Below are 13,561 nucleotides of genomic sequence, written 5' to 3' on the forward strand. Positions count from 1 at the left end.
AATCTATATATGCTACGTACTGATGTCAAGTTTATGATAAAAGGGGGGAGGGTATTTTTGCCTTCCTTAATGCATACCTAAGGCGCCACATTTGAAATTAAAATCATTATACAGTCGCCATCTTTAATTCCAGCACAGACTACCAGATGGCGCCAAAATCAAAAATTAGTTGCCAGAGGCGCCGCCATCTGGATTCTCAAGTTGGCTACCAGAGTGTGCCACCGTCGCCATCTTTTAGTTCATATAATCGATACCAGATGACGCCACCGTCGCCATCTTTATTTCATATTTCAGCTGCCAGGGCACAGCACCATTCGATAGGTCGAATGCTAATCGATATATTTACTTTTATTTCATATTTCAGCTGCCAGGGCGCAATACCATTCGATAGGTCGAATGCTAATCGATATATTTAGTAACAAGTGTTGCTACCAGAGGGCGCGATATTTAAATTTAAAAAATATTACAACCTTTAAACAATTCTCCGCCATCTTGGATTCAACAGCCCCACCATCTTGGAAGCACATGATACACCCAAGGACTCGTTCCAATACATGCACAGAGTGCACCGAAAAGATTGTTCCCTTACATGCACAGAGTGCACCATATTGAATGATCATGATATCTGTTCCTTTATATGCATCAGAAGCAGGCATATGAAATTTTTTCTTATAGGCATACTTTAGTGTTAGCTTTCCTGTAGTGCATTTAATAATAGTGTAAGCTCATTATTATTATTTAGTGATAGTGAATTTATAACTATGATGTGTAGTCTCATTCTCTTCGTCTCGACGTGGCGGAAGATTCTCTGGAGTGTAAGCTGAAAATTAAAAAAAAAAAACTTGTGTTTGAATTTATAGTGGTATGCTGCTTTCCACATCACCTTAGAGACTATGTCTCAGGAGGTACAGCATTAGATGCGTTAACTCCTTTTTTAATACATGGTGAGTTTCCCCGAGAGGCCTATTTTCCATGTTTAACAAGGGCGCAAGCATTATGCTTCACCGTCACTCTCTCCGAAGCCGCTGTCCACTCCATCATCTGGCTCCACTTGCTCTTGAGCCTCCATTACAGCTTCAAGGCATGCTATAATACCGTTGTAAAGGTATGTTAAAAAACTCGTATTCCTCTGGAAATGCAGCGAACAAATTGATCGCGGAGACCTCTAGATGGTGTACTATCGCATCTATATTCATGCCGATGCAAGCATGAAGCGCATATTCAATGCAATCGCGAATTTCCTCAAAAGCAGCCATGTTCATTATGGAATTGTCAGAGACAGAATGAAGACTATAGTTGCCCGGGTCTTGACGGAAAGATGACATGCAACTAAGTTTAACCACATTAGCATTTAAAATCAGGATGGACTGAAATTTACTTTAAATTATTAAACAGACTAGCATTTAAAGAAAGCTATCAGATTCACTATCTGAACCGTGTAAATAAGATGAGTGCAATCTCTACATGTTAAACATACCGATGGTTTTATCTCCACATGCGCAGTACAGTAGTGCATGAGTTCTGTCTAACATTCTTAATGTTTTATGGGTGAAGGGGGAGGCAATGAATCGAAGTTGGTTGCCATCTACCCAGTTGGCCACTCCGAGCGGAGGAGGAGTTTGGAGCGCTGTTGTTTTCCTACAACTCGACTCGGAGCAGCAATGCTTATTGAGCGTACCAAGGTATGAGGATAGTACAAAAAAAATAAACTGGAAAATTATATAATAAAAAAAAAGTTAGAATCTCTTATTATGCTAAACGGTAATGTCCCCATGGAAGCGTGCTAATTCCATCATCGGAAATGCTCCGCTTGTCGTCACCTGATGACAACGCCACCTTAGTCACACGTTCAGTACAAACAATGTGATTTCGTGAACGAAAATGATATTGAGTCCCCCAAACCCGTGAATTTGTTTGCAAGCAATCCAGATATTGCTCAAAAAGTAGCGAGCTGAGCACACTGGCCTTCACACCCTTGGCTTTAAGCGTAAAAGCACCATCGTCCATCTTGTATGCATAAAGTTTGGGGCGAAGACCAACATACTCAGTAATGATGCGTCCAGCGGCTTCATCCTTCATGACACCAGTCATGCCGTGGTTGACTGATGGAAACCTTTGAGCATTATCTGGAGCATAATTCGAAGTGTCGAATCGAGAAGCCAAATCGGGGAGAATCGAAGAATACACATCGCGACACTCGATGTGGTACAGAAGAGAATCGGTATCTGAGTAAAGCAGGTGCAGAGATGGAAAGGGAAACTTAACCTGCATATAGTTATAGTGGAAATCATAGAGATGCAATTTGGATAAATCTAAGATGGCCACACCAGTGTAAAGGGGTTTGTTGAAGGTTACCGAACCTTTGGCTAACTCAATGAGGACCAGATTCTCATCGACGATCCGCCTTGCCTTAAATGACGGACGACCTATCAACTCTGCCGCACCATATATGGTATCGTACCGCGAAACCACACGTATGTCACGCTCCCTACGCGGCGACTGCAAAGATTTGCCAAAAACGGAATTATTCATTAATTTATAGAAGGATTTCTCAAAGGGTTCGCTGCCTGAGCACGGCAATTCAGATTATACCGTACGTACGACGCCATCCAGGATTTTTGTTCAAAGCGCAAAACACGATGAACATTGTCAAGAACGGCCCCGTACGTAAGGTAGTGCTGCAGTGTTTTTGCATGTAAAACATAGTTCTTTCGCGGTTCAAGTGTCAATAAGAGCTTTGACATATTGCCGTTCACCGGTACGCCATTCACGGGTGCAAGCGGCAGGTCTGATAGCCGGTCATGACATTCACGCGGAAAGGATAGATCCACCTCTATAAAACATGAGCAGTCACCATCGGTGTCCATGGTGCTAAAGTTCCAGTTTGCATATTCGAGTTCCTGCACCCACTGGAAGTTGCCCACCGGAAGCTTACCAAGCATCGTATGACCATAGAGAGAATTTACATCGAAATAACAGATGTAGGAAGACGGCAGGCTGGAGTCATAATCGCTCATGTAAACATTGTTAGCCTTCGCATAGCGCCGACTAACGTTGGTGATCCCACCCCGAACAGCATTCTCCAAGAAAAGATAGATATCTGGATCGGTGACTAATTCCAGACACACCTCAGACTTGCTCAACAAACCGTCCCACGCAAGTGATGGGGCCGTAATGTAGTGCGTCGGATCTAAGCCATAGGACTGGCAACAAACTGAACGGAAATTCTCGAACACGTCAGCCAACAAACATGTATCCACCTTCAAATACTGCAACGCGTAATCGTTCAAAGTCTTACAGCGGAAAACGTTCCACGCAGATCTAGCGTGAGCATAGTCCCCGTCACTCACATCAGTCCCACTAAGAGCATTATGAAATGCTTCCCTAGGGGGTAGTGAGGTCGTCTGCAGTTCTGCCATACTAGTGACGAAATCGTATGGGAACACCCCTTTCCAACGAGCTAAATCAAACTGTGCGTCTTCTGGAAACTGGACACGAGTGAGGCTCAGCTGAGCAGGCGAGAGATTACCTGCTAGAGTATCCAGAGATGAAGTTAGGAAGTTAAGGGAGTCAATGAATCTTAAACGCACTGTTCGAGTACCTCCTCTCGCATCATTACCGGTAATCGGTATGTACTTTGTTATGCTCTTGTAACTTTCAAGAGACGTGCCTATAACCCTGACCTTCCCGGGGTTCTCCAAAATGGAGGAACCGTCAGGTTGTGCAATATGACGTGAGACTAATGGTCTCATCAAAAAGTGGGCGTCATAATTCTGAAGGTTGTGGAAAATAGCCACCAGTTGGTTCTTCTGCAGTCTAAATGCAAGATTACACTTAGAATGCGCATAGCCACGAATCTCACCGGTCAGGTGGTCATGGTCCAACACTGACTTGTCACCTAGTGTCTTATTACATATATGGCAATGTGTCTGACTCGCCAACCGCGCAGCAACAGCAGGAGTCTGGGCTTTCATGGGAACGGTCTTAGCATAAATCGCGCACACCCACTTAGTCATATCAATCAAGGTAGAGACCATGTCGGCAACACAATTCTCCCCTTCAAAGTGCGCATATCTGGTAAGCGAAGCATCATACGAACAAACTAATAAAATGCTACATGCATAAGGCACGTGCTCGTTCACCGTCGTGGTGCTGGAGGCATCGGCCTCCGGTAAACAGGTGGACATCGGTTTCAAGTAGGTCTCTGTATCGCAATAAGCGACAAAGCCCATACGTTCCTTCTTGGATACATTTGTGAACTCGAGCCATTTGGTCTCCTCAGTCGGGAATACTGACCGAACGGCCGTGTGTTGGCTGCACAAATCAGTGTGGGAGTTCAACTTGTCCGCAGTATGGAAATACTGAAGACAGCGGTCGCAAACCCACTTTGTATGTTGATCACGCGAGAGTTGAGAAGAAAGCAAGCGGGACAAATTCTTAATAGTCACGAAATGGAGATGAACGGGAGCACCAGACGCACGAATAGCCAAAATATTCACATGGCGATCACATCGCATAGAGGTAATGCAAATCGGCTGGATACTTGCATCAGTGGGTTTGTTATAATCCTCGTCAATAATCGTTCCCTGATCACTCACGCAAGAATAAATGTTCACGGAAATATTATTGAGACTCTCAAAGATCTTAACCTGATGCAGTGTCATGGGGAACGTCATACCGGTCGTATCAAAAACCTCGAAAGGATTAGGATACGATCCAGTACGAGTAACCATCCCAGCCGCCGGCGTCACACCTGCCATAACGGCATACAGAAAGCACATCTCAAGGTCAGTCTCGATGTTTACACAAGCTTTGCGGTTAGACAAAAATGCAGGCAACTTTGTATGCGCGGCCCCCACCGTGAATGGTCGGTATGCAGAGACATGTATGTCGAGATGTTTTACATGACTCAACATCCATCCAGACCCGCGCAAAGCAAACTCACTTACATGCTCCATAAGCACAGAAACTAATGTGAAACTGAAAATTTCTGCTAGGTCCTCACTTAACAAAACAGGGATACTTTTGGAGGCGAAGTGGAAGCTATCACTGATGGGCCCCTGCACAGGATCCTCCTTAATAAATACCGCGGCCAATGTAAGATAAATTTTGAATGGGCGGAGAACGCCACCCACTACGTCCAGAAAGGGTTCCCTGCACCTGGAGAGAAATCTATTAATGTTGGGGTCGGGCTGGGGAATATCATTCGCGATTCTGGAATCAACAAGTCGACCCTGGAATGCGGAATCTAAAGTGACGGGCTTCAGGCTAGGCAAAGAGGGAGGTGGCGTGTCTTCGATCTCTAGGTTGGATGAATCATCAGCCGACGATAAAATCACTGACTCAAATGATGATGAAGATGAAATCAATGAATCAATAGATGATTCATCGAGCTCAGACATCGAAGGCTCGCTTTCCTCAAATCTAGCACGCTTATTAGAGTATGGAGAAGACATTATTATAAAAGGAATTTAAAAAAAATAAAGAAGGATACGCTCAACAAGTTAGAACCTGAAAAATAAATAAAAGATGCTTGCTCTAATATACTGAAACCAACAGCTGTATCATCACTTATTATTTTCCATAATATGTGTAAAAATTTGTATTGAAAAAATAAGTGAAAATATGAAATAATTGCATGTCATGAGAAAACTTCTTGTAATATTTATTTGTGAAGTATTTCAAGTTGTAAATAATGTAGAAATATAAAATGTTTAAGACATGTAAACAATGTGCAAGAAATTAATTATATGTCGGTATATTCTGAGAATGTAGAGTATTATTATTTACATGGAACATACTGTATTGAAAACAAATGTATATCAACTTCATATCACGCTTAATATTGTTTAAAGTTTGACAAAATTATTTAACTGTTTGCAAGCAAAGAACGAGCTCTGAATGGTTGTTTTTTTTATAAATCGCGCATAGCGTTCAGTAACAGAATGAAAGATGTATTAAAGAAATATTAAATACACGCATCCCGTTGTAAAAATAATTATGAAAACAAGTTGATTCTCAATCATTAATAAATAAGCGAAAACAGGAATAATATTCAAAGTGATATAATCGCAACAAAAAAAAATAGAGTTTAGTAATTTTTCCGTGATAATACACAATTTAAGTAATATAAATACATGGATTTAGTTATTGCTTAATTCGACCGTTTTAACGTGTTTATTTATTTAAAATAGTGGACATATTGTTAAATAAGAACTGTAAACACAGTGCGCGAACGTGTTTTAACGAAACGAATGTACTCCATTTCGTGTTGTCAGTCAGAACTGACAGGACACATACCTTATCTGGAGAAGAACGTCTCTCTGCGGAGGAGGTATCGAGGGCTGGCGAGCTGGCTGCGATCAAATGACGTTTCCGACCTCTGTGGCAGGTGTATATATATATATAAATCTGCGTCGGGCGATGACCTGAATTCTCGCGGAATCGCCTACTCTGTGTGTCGGCTTTAGATGACAGGTATAAACTGAAAATTATTAATTTAAGAAAGTTGAGTAGATTATATTTGGTAAAATCATTTAATAATATGGTGATCATGGAAAACTAGTTAAACTATATGTTTTTGTTTTAGAAAGTAGATTTTCTACCATTCACTTTATTCAGAATTAAAATTTAATTAATTTTTTTATTATAGCTTACTGAAAACATATTTCTGCAATCGTTGTAATGCATTACAACGATTGCAGAAACTGTCAACCAAGTCTGTGACAGCATATAGACACCTCTTAGGTGCGACGAGAGTTGTCTGGAAAAACAAATTCCTTTCTCTGAAAATAGAGAGCTTCATCCACGGGCTCGCGCACGTCAACCCGCTGGTCGGCCCAGGAAGGCAGGACGTTTCAATGCTAGCTTTTATTTTATATCAGAGGAATACTTAAATCATAACAATAAATCAGAGGTTACACATTAGTTTTATTGTAGTCAACATACATTTCGTGAACGTGCGGGCGCAGAGACTGATGGATAATTTGAATACATTTTTTTTTAAATTATACTAAACCAGAAAATTATATAATTGAAAAGAGCATTAATAAAAAATACAGTAACCTACACGTTCTTTACTTAAGTTACAAACAGTTTCGGTAATAAAATATGCATTATGCTTTTAACAATTTATTTTAAAACTTTATGCAAAACTGAAATATAACAAGAAAATCACACATAATGTTTGCATACAAACCTGAACATTTACATACAAAGAATATTAAAGTGACGATAAAAAAGATTTGAATGCTAACTTGAACATTTCCTTACACACAAAGAATATTATATTTACGTATTCAGCTGAAACATTTACATACACAAAGTGACAAAAATTAAATTATACTTTGCTTAATAATTCTAGAAGTAATGAGCGCACTGCTACCCGGGCCATCTCGTCAGTTCTTTGTACGGAAGCACTAGACTCTGTTTGAACTCCGTCATCTTGACTCACCGGTCCTAAATGACTGAGATCTCTGGTTCGACTCTTGCGAGAGGCAGCAGGCTTTCGCTGTCGTCTGGTGGACTTCGGTGTCGCCTCGGTGATTGGCTCAGCTACAGGTATGATGGATGTTGGCGAATCAGGGCTGATTTGAATGCATTCAGGGATAACCTGAACCGATTGGGTAGCTGTCTGGTTGAATGCGTGTGCGTAGACGTCTTCACTCGTGGCAGGCAGCACTGTATCGTGTCGAAGCATGTTAACAATACATTGTCCATAACCCGAGCAGTTAATTAATTGAAATGGTATGTCTTGAGGTCCTGGGTCGAGTATTTGTTTCGAGTGAAACATGCCGTCACAGCTTTCCGATATGTGTTTTAAATTGTCTTGACTCCACTCGCTGTAATCAACACTGCCTAGACCAGGATTTACACTCACGTATTTCTTGCTTGAATGAAAGTTAGACATCTTGCTTGGCACAGATCCTCACACCGACACAGTTTCAGCTCGACTGTCGACCCAGGAAGCGGCGATCCTATTTAAAAATATATTGCCCATCCGAATGAATAAATTGATTACGAAGTTCCATAGAGTAGAGCATCTCGTAGAACAGTCCATTATCTATATCCCCATAGTTGCTTGCTTAGATGCGTCGACACCGAGAATTTGTTTTCTCGTAATAAACGACCTCTCGACAAGGAACACAAATGAGTACTGCAAGGCGTGTCGTGAGGTGGGTTCCACATGCATGTATCGGGATTATGCCGATAGTGTTTAATTCCGGTACACCATTCGGAGAAAGTACTTTCATAGTCTCTGTCACGGGATGTCTTGATCTCATCAATAGTACAGGGAAACTTTGCCATTGGATGACTAAGATTTATTACACAGTCTTTATGCTGACAGTCGAAAACAGTCAAGAGAGTCACGGACTTGTATGGTCTATCAGCGTTTCACTTCAGTCGGAAATGAGTATTTTCGCGACAAAGTTCGAAATAAACGTATCGAAGACTACTCAATCCAATATCAAATTCATAGAACTCTACATGAAATTCAACACAGTTCAGACTTGCACGTTTGTAAAGATATCTATTTTCGGTATTGTCAAACAAAGTCGAAGGCTTCATTTCTTTAGATCGTGGATCAGGAGGATAATTAAAATATCTTGTCGCTTCATCCCATGTTAAGATGCTCGGTGCCCACAATTTATCTATTACGGCATCTTCTTGGCTTTGAGTTATATCATGGAATCGCGGTGATAACATGACTGACATAGGTATTGTCTTAGCTCTCAAACTTAAGCGAATGGGGTGAATCGATAAAGTTTACACTGAAGGAAACTACATGTCTCGTAGCAAACACTGTTTTCATAAGTTGTGTAGTGAACATAACCGTCACACTGCTCCTCCCAATGCACAACTGTCTCTGGGTTCGTGCTGCGTCTCAAATCACACCTTACTGCAGAATAATCTGGTTCTGAGGTTATAGTTTCAGTAGCGGCTGCTGCCTTAAGTTCTTCTAAGGTAGTAGGAAATTTACTGTCGGGTCTCAAGTAGTGCACAACACAATCTACCTGATTGCAGGGCGTCTCAATAAAGTCCGGAGCCTCCAGATCGCAATCGGTGCTCCAGTGATGATTGAAGTTGCAGACTATGAGGTGGAACTCTCCATCTCCGGTAAGGTATGCCACACAACGAAAGCCGGGTGACACATCTGCGTAGCGTGCCGATGGATCGAACGTCATTTTTCTTGAATATATAGTGAGTCTACGCCCGCACGACCGCGAACTGTACGCTGACTGTCGTGCCCCGGGACGATGACCTCAATTTATAGCGCCTCCAGTCCAGACATGTTTACCGTTGCTTCGCTTGTTGTTGATTCCATTTCGAGCGCGTCATCCAACATTCCAGGATCGCTGTGTTCTAGCATCCAAGCCCTAAGCAATGCGACGTTACGGCGAGACGATACAGGTCTTATGCTGTCACGATTTTGAGCATACATTATGTCTAATTTTTTGAAAGCCGGGCAGCCATATTCCTCTTGTGCATCCACTATGTGCATGTGTTTGAGACAGTGTTTACCCAACCATCTTTTCTGTTCGCTTCCAGCAACTATTACAGTTCCACTCAAGTGAGTTGTCAAGATGGTGGAAAGACTGTTGTAGGGAAACAATCCGTGTTCCCATTTTAAACTATGGAAATTTTTAGTGAGCCACGCATTACTTCTCCGGTATTTACGACTAATGTCTCTCCACTCAAACGGCGGTTTGAATGTTCGCGTAATTATGTTCCCCTCAGAGTCAGCAATGCTAAGTTCCTTGGTAATAAAGCCATACTGAGAGAAAAATCCTTGCAGATTAACATACTTCATGGTGGCTGAGACACGACTGAGCCTCTACTATGCTTAACTCAGTATTTTAACAGCTTTGTCTCGTGGATTATAGGAGACAAGTCTGTCGTGCAATATTATTGCAAATGCTTGTGTTAAGATCGGTAGGTTGGCTGAGCTTGTGATCTCCAACTTGCAATCTATGATATTCGAAGGTATTTTCTCAGCTTGACGGCTTACATCAAACATGAATAACGTAGCCAGTTCCTTAAACTGATGAGGGTCAAGCAAAGGTGCATTCTGCTTTCCATAGTAAGACTCTTGAAAATTTGAATACATATCATATGCGATTAAGTAAAATCCATTGTCGAAGTTTATGTCCAAGTCCGTGTACGGATAACTTTCTGAATTCAAGAATAGTTTTATATTCTTTATGTTGCAGTGGTCAAACCTCGATTTATCGGCAGCCATTACATTATGTTTAGCCGATTGAAAGCCGACTATTATGTATTGTGGTTTTTCCATCGAGAAGCTTGTATTTACTGACCAGCTGACATTTTGTGCTTGTGGAATGCTGGGATATGTTTCAACAGACCAAGATCTAAATGCTATATCTATATTTCTGCCTTTCTCCACAAGCTTAAGCAGTCGCGTGCGTTCCGCTGGAGACACTTGGATGTGTGGTACGGCCCAATCGATAGAGTTTATGGTTAAATTAACTGCTTGAGGCTGCGCACTCGCATCTACGATCGAGTTAATGTACGTATTTTCTAAAACTATAATTAACTCTTGTTTGGAGTTTAGAAGTATACGGTGATAATCCTCAGCAAAGCCGAGGAGATGGCTTAGCGGAACACAGATTTCGAAAACACCATCGGCTGTTAGAGGCAAGCTATAGTTTTCCTCGAGACACCATCCCTCCATTTTGCTGATGGCGTATTCATCACGAGTTCGTGAAAGATAATTCTTCACTGTAGATACCACTCCTAGTGATCTGGTCTGGTCTATAAGAACGCCGTTCAGTTCAAATCCTATCCGATTGATCATATGTAATACACCATTGTTTATAATCTTTGCATGGTCCGGTTTCCGTCTGTCTGCCTTTACGAGTTTTCCACGTATACGCAAAAAGGATTTTGAGATGTTTGTGTATGCATCATGATTTTGAATCACTATACGGATTTCAGAGTTGGGGGCACAGGGTCCATTTAAGTATGGTTTGTAAATATGCAGTTCAGTTTTTGAAATAGAATCCTCAAATTGTGGTGCTTTCTCGACTTCAAGAACGGTGTTCTCCATGAGGATAAACTCTAAATCCAAGTTTTTTAAGGAATCTCACGTTAACAGATGTTAGCCGCTTGATGTCTCGTCGTCTACTGGATAAGGACACACCTGAACCGCTCCATTTATGCTTAGAAAAATATTTCACTCCCATTGTTTTTTCAAATGCAGTCTTAGAGTTATTTCTTCCTTTCTTAGGTTAACTAAGCGTCCTTCCTGATCGACTATTTGAATGTCGAGCTCCGATATCGATTGAACGGTAACTGGGACATAAATGAGCGTGGTAGGTCGTTCATTTATCTTATATCCCGGAGGTACTATGGGGGAAAATTCATGAATAGTATTGTTTAATTTACCATTCAAGTATGTGTGTCCCACAGCATTGCTTGTAATTCGTATAACATTCACGGGGAATATATTTACAGGATTTGTCGATTCATGCAGCTCACCTGCTTTGTATACTTGAGAAGAAAATCCAAGCATTTCACCTAATGTATTTTTTCCACTAAAATCCACATGTATATTGTTGCTGAACATTATGCACTGTAAGGTGTTGGGGTTGCCTCGTAATAGAAATGTTGAATCTGCAGGTAGGTTCTGTTTTATGTAAGCTTCCATGTCACTTATTTCATATGCACCTGTTGGTAATTTCATTTCATGATGTTCATTGTTTGCGATGTATCGAAAAACTTGATTATTTTCATCAATGTTCGGTATCGAGTTATATGTTGTCAGATCGATCAATGCCATTGTCCACTCTCCATCCAATTGTAAGGGAGGGAAGTAGTAGGTTCTCATAATCGAGCTCTTCCCAGTTAAAATTAATGTTATTGACATTTTGTCTAGTTTACACTGCGTCTCGCGTTGTGTGTGGTCTCTCTATAAACACTCTGTCTCATATGTGGCTTATGCTAACACTAATGCTTCTTATATATTGATACTAAAAATCTTAAGCATAAGTGACCGCAATTCCATGAATGCAACTTTTGTTGCCTGTCATAATTATAGGTTATGTTGCACTTGTTTAAATATCGTATCAGTTCCACTGGTGGAGGCAAGTCTCCGAAGCTATCGTAATATTCAACGTTAGGACCGGTCTTGACATAGCAGTCCAATGCGTTCCCGGTCCTTTGGATGAGTCTAGATTCAAAATAGCACTTTCATTACGCAATGGTTTCTTAGGTAGCGAATCGCGCATGTATATTTGTCTAAAGTATGGTATTTTCAATTCTTTTATCGCCTTCATTAACTCGAGGTTTGTAAGAGCTCGCTTTGGTAAGTTTTTGATTATCGCTTCCTGCTCCCGCGATTTTTCTTTCTTCTTCTTCCTCTTCGCTTTCCCCCACCACCCGACTGTGGATAGGGGCGTAGATAAAGTCCTGAACCGTTTTTTGCTGCACGTGCTATCGCTTGCATACGTGCCTGACTCCGGACATCGGAAACAGTTTTAGCAACACCCGCAGCTCCACCAATTAAGCTGCCTAATGCAGCGAGTGCTGGAAATATAAATGGTAATAGACCACCCTTCTTCCCCAGGGCTTTCCTGACAGATTTACGGTTTCTCTTCTTTGATGATGAAAATCTTAAACCTGCACCAAGCTTACGTTTCACTCTCATAATCTTGTTAACGGTCCACGCGGATACTCTCTGTCCAAATTTAGTTTCGGGAGACTTTCTAATCTTCTCGGCCGTGTCAGCTAATATTTTATCCGCTTTATGTCTTTCAGCCAAGTTATTACTATTCGCATACGCAATATCGTGAAGACGACACGCCTCGTCTAGTGCATTCACACCACGATCACCTCTTGCTAGTCTCTCGGCTAGTCTCGTGCCAGGTCCACAGAAATTGTAGCCCGGAAGATGTGCCTCGAATGGTAGCTTATTTATAACAGAATTAACTAAGCCTGAAACTCTCTTCCGTCTTATACAAGACATATCAAGACACTGAGTGGTTTCACTATAAGGATGACTGTTTTATAGTGTTTAGGTTTAGTATTAAGAATGGAGGTTGTTCAACAACAGATCGCTTTACCAATTTCACTAATTGATGATGATGTGTTTAGTAAAACTGAAGAACGTCATGGATCTCTGTTACCAAATACCATATGGTGTATAGTGTCAGGTCCTTCGAATTCTGGCAAAACTTGTCTTATTCTTTCACTTCTAGAACACCCCAATGGGATACGTTTTGAGAATGTGTATTTATATAGCAAGTCCCTAGAACAACCAAAATATCAACGTTTAGCCCATGTGCTGGAAAATGTCGGGGGAGTGAAATTTTTTAAATTTCGAGAAAATGCTGATGTTTTAGACCCCAGTCAAGCCCTCCCCAACTCTGTGCTAATCTTCGATGATGTTGCTTGTGATAAAAAAAGCATTGTTCAAAAGTATTATTCTATGGGGCGACACCACAAGATCGACTGTTTCTACTTGGTACAAACTTATACCCAAACCCGAAAGCAATTAGTGCGAGATAATTGTAATCTAATAATTTTGTTTAAAATGGACGAT

This window comes from Bacillus rossius, chromosome 10 (genome assembly GCF_032445375.1).
Source record: "Bacillus rossius redtenbacheri isolate Brsri chromosome 10, Brsri_v3, whole genome shotgun sequence".
NCBI classification, from domain to species: Eukaryota; Metazoa; Arthropoda; class Insecta; order Phasmatodea; family Bacillidae; genus Bacillus; species Bacillus rossius.